Raw genomic sequence first — 8843 nt, 5'->3', positions numbered from 1 at the left:
GGTGGTTATGATGTGTGAAAAGGAAGGAGTGATGGTTTGAATTTAAGTGGGTGGGTGTAGGTGGGTTGTATGATGATTTTGGAGGAGTAATGGAGGTGATTGGTGGAGGTTAATTGAGGAAGAATGTTATGAAAAGGTGTGAAGATGAGAGAAGAAGTGGTAGGGATCCTGTGGGGTCCACAAATCCAGTGGGGTCAAGGACTTAACATCCCTGCTCCAATTAGGCGTGTAAAACGCCCTTGCTGTGCAATCCTGGCGTTTAACGCCAGACTGCTGCTTGTTTCTGGCGTTAAACGCCCAAACGTAGCCTGTTTCTGGTGTTTAACGCCAGGAAGATGCTTGTTTCTGGCATTAAACGTTAGACAGATGCTTGTTTCTGGCGTTTAAACGCCAGACTGCTCTCCTCCAGGGTGTGTTGTTTTTAATGCTATTTTTCATTCTATTTTTGATTTTTCAGTAGTTTTTGTGACTCCACATGATCATCAACCTAATAAAACACAAAATAAACATAAAAATAAAATTAAATATAATTAAATAACATTGGGTTGCCTGCCAACAAGTGCTTCTTTAATGTCAATAGCTTGACAGTGAGCTCTCATGGAGCCTCATAGGTAATCAGAGCAAGTTTGGAACCTCCCAACACCAAACTTAGAGTTTGACTGTGGAGGCTTTGGTTGACTCTGCAGTGAGAGAAGCTTTTCATGCTTCCTCTCCATGGTTACAGAAGGAGATCCTTGAGTCTTAAACACAAGGTTGTCTTCATTCAGTTGAAGGACCAACTCTCCTCTGTCCACATCAATCACAGCTCTTGCTGTGACTAGGAAGGGTCTTCCAAGGATGATAGATTCATCCTCATCCTTCCCAGTGTCTAGGATTATGAAATCAGCAGAGATGTAAAGGCCTTCAACCTTTACTAACACATCCTCTACTTGTCCATAAGCCTGTTTTCTTGAGTTGTCTGCCATCTCTAATGAGATTCTGGCAGCTTGCACCTCAAATATCACAAGTTTCTCCATTACAGAGAGTGTCATTAAGTTTATTCCTGACCCCAGATCACACAGAGCCTTCTCAAAGGTCATGGTGCCTATGGTACAGGGTATTAAGAATTTGCCAGGATCCTGTTTCTTTTGAGGTAATTTCTGCCTATCCAATGCATTCAGTTCATTGGTGAGTAAGGGAGGTTCATCTTCCCAAGTCTCATTACCAAATAATTTGGCATTCAGCTTCATGATTGCACCAAGGTATTTAGCAACTTGCTCTTCAGTAATGTCTTCATCCTCTTCAGAGGAAGAATACTCATCAGAGCTCATGAAGGGCAGAAGGAGGTTCAATGGAATCTCTATAGTCTCTAGATGAGCCTCAGATTCCTTTGGTTCCTCAAAGGGATACTCCTTATTGGTCACTGAACGTCTCAGGAGGTCTTCCTCACTAGGATTCACGTTCTCCTCCTCCTCTTTGGGTTCGGCCACATCATGTAACGCTATGGCCTTGCACTCTCTTTTTGGATTTTCTTCTGTATTGCTTGGGAGAGTACTTGGAGGGATTTCAATGACTCTTTTACTCAGTTGGCCCACTTGTACCTCCAAATTCCTAATGGAAGACCTTGTTTCATTCATGAAACTTACAGTAGCCTTAGATAGATCAGAGACTATATTTGCTAAGCTAGATGGATTCTGCTCAGAATTCTTTGTCTGTTGCTGAGTGGATGATGGAAAAGGCTTGTTATTGCTAAACCTGTTTCTTCCACCATTATTAAAGCCTTGTTGAGGCTTTTGTTGATCCTTCCATGAGAAATTTGAATGATTTCTCCATGAGGGATTATAGGTGTTTCCATAGGGTTCACCCATGTAATTCACCTCTGCTATTACAGGGTTCTCAGGATCATAAGCTTCTTCTTCAGAAGATGCCTCTTTAGTACTATTGGATGATTCCTTCAATCCATTCAGACTCTGAGAGATCATATTGACTTGTTGAGTCAATATTTTGTTCTGAGCTAATATGGCATTCAGACTATCAATTTCAAGAACTACCTTCCTCTGAGGCATCCCATTACTCACAGGATTCCTTTCATAAGTGTACATAAACTGGTTATTTGCAACCATGTCAATGAGTTCTTGAGCTTCTGCAGGCGTTTTCTTTAGGTGAATGGATCCACCTGCAGAATGGTCCAATAACATCTTTGATAATTCAGACAGACTATCATAGAATATATCCAGGATGGTCCATTCTGAAAGCATGTCAGAAGGACACTTTTTGGTCAGTTCCTTGTATCTCTCCCAAGCTTCATAGAGGGATTCACCTTCCTTTTGTCTTAAGGTTTGAACATCCACTCTAAGCTTTCTAAGCTTTTGAGGAGGAAAGAACTTGTCTAAGAAAGTCGTGACCAGCTTATCCCAAGAGTTTAGGCTGTCTTTAGGTTGAGAGTCCAACCATATTCTAGCTCTGTCTCTTACAGCAAACAGGAAAAGCATAAGCCTGTAAACCTCGAAATCAACCCCATTGGTCTTAACAGTATCACAGATCTGCAAGAATTCAGTTAAGAACTGAAAAGGATCTTCTGATGGAAGTCCATAAAACTTGCAATTCTGTTGCATCAAAGAAACTAATTGAGGTTTCAGCTCAAAATTGTTTGCTCCAATGGTAGGGATTGAGATGCTTCTTCCATGTAAATTGGAATTTGGTGTAGTAAAGTCACCAAGCATCTTCCTTGCATTGTTATTATTTTCGGCCATGTCTCCTTCTTTTTCGAAAATTTCTGTAAAGTCCTCTTTAGAGTGTTGTGTTTTAGCTTCTCTTAGCTTCCTCTTCAAAGTCCTTTCAGGTTCCGGATCAGCTTCAACAAGAATGTTCTTATCCTTGTTCCTGCTCATATGAAAAAGAAGAGAACAGGAAAGAAAATATGAAATTCTCTATGTCACAGGATAGAGATTCTCTTATGTGAGTAGAAGAAGAAAAGAAATTCGAACACAGAAAAAGGGAGGGGGTTCGAATTTTTAAGAAAGAAAAGTGTTAGTAGATAAATGAATAATTAGAAGGAGGTGAGAGAAAAGAATTTTTGAAAATTAAATAAATTAAAATAAAAATATTTTTTGTTTTTAATTTAAAATTAAGGTTAGAATTCAAAAATTAAAAAAAAAGGAAAAATGAAACTAATTTAAATTGAAATTTAAAACAATTAGTTAATTAAAAAGGAATTTTGAAAAAGAGGAAGGTGATTTTCGAAAATTAGAGAGAGAATTAGTTACGTAGTTTTGAAAAAGATATGATTGAAATAGTAAACTTTTAAAATCAAACAAAAAGTTAAGTGATTAATTGAAAAAGATTTGAAAATCAAATTTTGAAAAGATAGGAAGTTAGAAAAGATTTTGAAATTGATTTTGAAAAAGATGTGATTGAAACTTATTTTGAAAAAGATTTGAAAAAGAAATTTAAAAAGATTTGATTTTGAAAATTAAAGTTAATTACTTGACTAATAAGAAACAAAAAGATATGATTTTAAAATTTAAAGATTGAACCTTTCTTACTAGGCAAGTAACAAACTTAAAAATTTTTGAATCAATCACATTAATTGTTAGTAAAGATTTTGAAATTATGAAACAAAATAAGAAAAAGATTTTTGAAAATCAATCATAAAGTTTTCGAAAATATGAAGGAAAAATTGAATAAGATTTGATTTTTGAAAAAGATAGAATTTTTAAATTGAAAATTTGATTTGACTCTAAAAAAAATATGATTTTGAAAATCTTTGACTAATTCAATGCAATTTTCGAAAATTAGGAGTAAAATAAGGAAAAGATATTTTTTTATTTTTGAATTTTAATAAGGAAAGAGAAAAACATCAAAAAGACTCAAGACATAAAAATTTTGGATCAAAACAAAGGAAACATGCAAGAACACTTTGAATGCAAAGATGAACACCAAGAACACTTTGAAGATCGTGATGAACATCAAGTATGTATTTTTGAAAAAAAAATTAATAAAAGAAAACATGCAAGATACCAAACTTAGAAATTTTTAATATTTAGACACTAAGAATTCAAGAATGCATATGAAAAACAAGAAAAGACACAAAACAAGAAATTTTAAAGATCAAACAAAAAGACTTATCAAGAACAACTTGAAGATCATGAAGAACATCATGCATGAATTTTCGAAAAATTTTTAAGAAAAATAAAAGAATGCAATTGACACCAAACTTGAAAATTGACACTAGACTCAAACAAGAAACATAAAATTTTTGGTTTTTATGATTTTATAAAAAAATTTTTGGTTTTTTTTTTCAAAAATTATTTTGGGAAAAATGAAAAAGAAGAAAGAAAAAATTTTTTTATATTATTTTCGAAAATAAGAAATAAAAAGCTTAAAAATAAAATAAAATTACCTAATCTGAGCAACAAGATGAACTGTCAGTTGTCCAAACTCGAACAATCCCCGGCAACGGCACCAAAAACTTGGTGCGCAGAAATCGTGACGGTTCCATTCCTTGGTAACGGCGCTAAAAACTCAATACGCACGTTCATAATCTTAGTTCTTTGTCACAACTTCGCACAACTAACCAGCAAGTGCACTGGGTCATCCAAGTAATAAACCTTACGTGAGTAAGGGTCGATCCCACGGAGATTGTCGGCTTGAAGCAAGCTATGGTCACCTTGTAAATCTCAGTCAGGCGGATTCAATTGATTATGGAGATTTAATAATTAAAAGATAAATAAAACGTAAATTTAAAGATAGAGATACTTATATAATTCATTGGTGAGAATTTCAGATAAGCGTATGAAGATGCTTGTTCCTCCTGAACCTCTGCTTTCCTATTATCTTCATTCAATCATTCATACTCCTTTCTATGGCAAGCTGTATGTTAGGCATCACCGTTGTCAATGGCTACATCCTGTCCTCTCAGTGAAAATGGTCCAATGCGTTGTCACTGCATGGCTAATCATCTGTCGGTTCTCGATCATACTGGAATAGGATCCATTGATCCTTTTGCGTCAGTCACTACGCCCAGCACTCGCGAGTTTGAAGCTCGTCGCAGCCATCCCTTCCCAGATCCTACTCGGAATACCACAGACAAGGTTTAGACTTTCCGGATCTCAAGAATGGCCGTCCATGGATTCTAACTTATACCACGAAGATTCTGATTAAGGAATCCCAAAGATACTCATTCAATCTAAGATAGAACAGAAGTGGTTGTCAGGCACGCGTTCATAGGTTAGGAATGATGATGGCTGTCACGATCATCACATTCATATTGAGGTGCGAATGAATATCTTAGAATCGGAATAAGCTTGAATTGAATAGAAAAACGATATTACTTTGTATTAATTCATGAGGAACAGCAGAGCTCCACACCTTAATCTATGGTGTGTAGAAACTCTACCGTTGAAAATACATAAGTGATAATGGTCCAGGCATGGCCGAGAGGCCAGCCCCCTAAACATGATCAAAGGATCAAAAGATAATCCAAAGATATAAATACAATAGTAAAAAGTCCTACTTATACTAAACTAGTTACTAGGGTTTACAGAAATGAGTAAATGATGCAGAAATCCACTTCTGGGGCCCACTTGGTGTGTGCTTGGGCTGAGCATTGAGCTTTACACATGTAGAGGCTTCTCTTGGAGTTGAACGCCAATTTGTAACCTGTTTCTGGCGTTTAACTCCACTTTGCAACCTGTTTCTGGCGTTTAACTCCAGAATGCAACATGGAACTGGAATTGAACGCCAGTTTGTGTCGTCTAAACTTGGACAAAGTATGGACTATTATATATTGATGGAAAGCCCTGGATGTCTACGTTCCAACGCAATTGAGATCGCACCATTTGGAGTGTGGTAGCTCCAGAAAATCCACTTTGAGTGCAGGGAGGTTAGAATCCAGCAGCATCTGCAGTCCTTCTTCAACCTCTAAATCTGATTTTTGCTCAAGTCCCTCAATTTCAGCCAGAAATTACCTGAAATCACAGAAAAACACACAAACTCATAGTAAAGTCCAGAAATGTGAATTTTATTTAAAAACTAATAAAAATATACTAAAAACTAACTAAATCATACTAAAAACTATGTAAAAACAATGCCAAAAAGCGTATAAATTATCCGCTCATCAAGCACACATCCTATCTATATGGCGTGCACTAAATTCACTACCCGTTGTTCCGCTACGTCTGCTTTTTTTACCTATTCAGACAGTATTTGAGGAACTTAAAATTTTTAGAGATGTAGATGATGAGTAAGAGGCTTCAAACCTTGATGTGTGATAGTATCAATGCCACTATTTCTCTAATTTTTTCTTGTCTCTAACTATTGTTTGCAAGTGCTTATTTTGTTTTCTTAATGACTGGTGCACGAATTGTGAATCACACTTTTCACAACGCGTACCACTAACCAGCAAGTGCACTGGGTCGTCCAAGTAATACCTCACGTGAGTAAGGGTCGAATCCCACGGAGATTGTTGGTTTGAAGCAATCTATGGTTATCTTGTAAATCTTAGTCAGGAAGTCAATTATGTTTATCAGTTGAATTGCGAATAACCAAGAGAGCATAAATTAAAGGTTACTTGTTGTGCAGTAATGGAGAATATGTTGGAGTTTTGGAGATGCTTTGTCTTCTGAATCTCTGCTTTCCTCTGTCTTCTGATTCACGCACGCACGTCCTCCTATGGCAAGCTGTGTGTTGGTGGATCACCGTTGTCAATGGCTACCTTCCATCCTTCCAGTGAAAACTACGCTCACGCGCTCTGTCACAGCACGGCTAATCACCGGTTGGTTCTCGATCCGGTTGGAATAGGATTTACTATCCTTTTGCGTCTGTCACTAACGCCCAGCCTTCAGGAGTTTGAAGCTCGTCACAGTCATTCAATCCTTGAATCCTACTCGGAATACCACAGACAAGGTTTAGACTTTCCGGATTCTCATGAATGCCGCCATCAGTTCTAGCTTATACCACGGAGATTCTGATTAAGGAATCTAAGAGATCCTCATTCAATCGTATATAGAACGGAGGTGGTTGTCAGGCACACGTTCATGATTTGAGGAAGGTGATGAGTGTCACAGATCATCACCTCCATCACAGTTAAGCGCGAATGAACATCTTAGATAGGAACAAGCGTGTTCGAATGGAAAACAGAAATACTTGCATTAATTCATCGAGACACAGCAGAGCTCCTCACCCCCAACAATGGGGTTTAGAGACTCATGTCGTCAGAGAATACAAAGTTTAGATCTGAAATGTCATGAGATACAAAATAAGTCTCTAAAAGTTGTTTAAATACTAAACTAGTAGCCTAGGGTTACAAAATATGAGTAGACTATGATGGATGATGCAGAGATCTACTTCTGGGGCCCACTTGGTGTATGCTGGGCTGAGACTTAAGCAATTCACGTGTAGAGGCCATTTGTGGAGTTGAACGCCAGTTTTTATGCCAGTTTGGGCGTTCAACTCCAGCTTTTGATCCTTTTCTGGCGCTGGACGCCAGAATTGGGCAGAGAACTGGCGTTGAACGCCATTTTACGTCGTCTATCCTTGTGCAAAGTATGGACTATTATATATTGATGGAAAGCCCTGGATGTCTACTTTCCAATGCAATTGGAAGCATGCCATTTCGAGTTCTGTAGCTCCAGACAATCCACTTTGAGTGCAGGGAGGTCAGAATCCAACAGCATCAGCAGTCCTTTTTCAGCCTGAATCAGATTTTTGCTCAGCTCCTTCAATTTCAGCCAGAAAAATACCTGAAATTACAGAAAAACACACAACTCATAGTAAAGTCCAGAAATATGAATTTTTCCTAAAAACTAATAAAAATAGACTAAAAACTAACTAAAATATACTCAAAACTATATGAAATTATCCCCAAAAAGCGTATAAAATATCCGCTCATCACAACACCAAACTTAAACTGTTGCTTGTCCTCAAGCAACTAGACAAATAAAATAGAAGACTAATAGGTTGAGAAGCAATAATATCTCAGAGTTTTTTTTGCATGAAGCTCAGATTCTAATTAAATGAGCGGGGCTAGTAGCTTTTTGCTTCCGAACAGTTTTGGCATCTCACTTTATCCATTGAAGCTCAGAGTGATTGGCATCTATAGGAACTCAGAATTCAGATAGTGCTATTGATTCTCCTAGTTTAGTGTGATGATTCTTGAACACAGCTTCTTTATGAGTCTTGGCTGTGGCCCTAAGCACTTTGTTTTCCAGTATTACCACCGGATACATAAATGCCACAGACACATAACTGGGTGAACCTTTTCAGATTGTGACTCAGCTTTGCTAAAGTCCCCAATTAGAGGTGTCCAGAGTTCTTAAGCACACTCTTCTTTTTACTTTGGACCTTGACTTTAACCGCTCAGTCTCAAGTTTTCACTTGACACCTTCACGCCACAAGCACATGGTTAGGGACAGCTTGGTTTAGCCGCTTAGACCAGGATTTTATTCCTTTAGGCCCTCCTATCCACTGATGCTCAAAGCCTTGGGATCCTTTTTATTTGCCCTTGCCTTTTGGTTTTAATGGTTATTGGCTGTTTGCTCTTGCCTTTTTCTTTTTCTTTCTTTTTTTTTTTTCTGCAAGCTTTGTTCTTTGCTGCTTTTTCTTGCTTCAAGAATCATTTTTTTATGATTTTTCAGACTATCAATAACATGTCTCATGTTCATCATTCTTTCAAGAGCCAACATTTTTAACAGTCTTAAACAACAAATTCAAAAGACATATGCACTGTTCAAGCATTCATTCAGAAGACAGAAAGCGTTGCCACCACATGTTACTAATTAGAATTTTTCTTATTAAAAACTCGAAATTTTATTGCCTCTTATTCAAAAAATCTACTATTTTATTCATGTTTGCTGATGATGAGA

The 8843-nt window shown here is 37.2% G+C and overlaps 1 non-coding gene across 1 annotated transcript; it reads left to right on the top strand.

Moving 5' to 3' along the window:
* The first annotated feature begins 2231 nt into the window (after window positions 1-2231).
* On the top strand, window positions 2232-2339 carry LOC112753855 (small nucleolar RNA R71). Its single transcript, XR_003178218.1, has one exon. It is a non-coding gene; the product is annotated as a small nucleolar RNA R71 (small nucleolar RNA).
* Window positions 2340-8843: the final 6504 nt, after the last annotated feature.

The sequence above is a fragment of the Arachis hypogaea genome, chromosome 15 (genome assembly GCF_003086295.3).
Source record: "Arachis hypogaea cultivar Tifrunner chromosome 15, arahy.Tifrunner.gnm2.J5K5, whole genome shotgun sequence".
NCBI lineage: Eukaryota > Viridiplantae > Streptophyta > Magnoliopsida > Fabales > Fabaceae > Arachis > Arachis hypogaea.
This window is presented reverse-complemented; position numbering and strand designations above follow the sequence as displayed.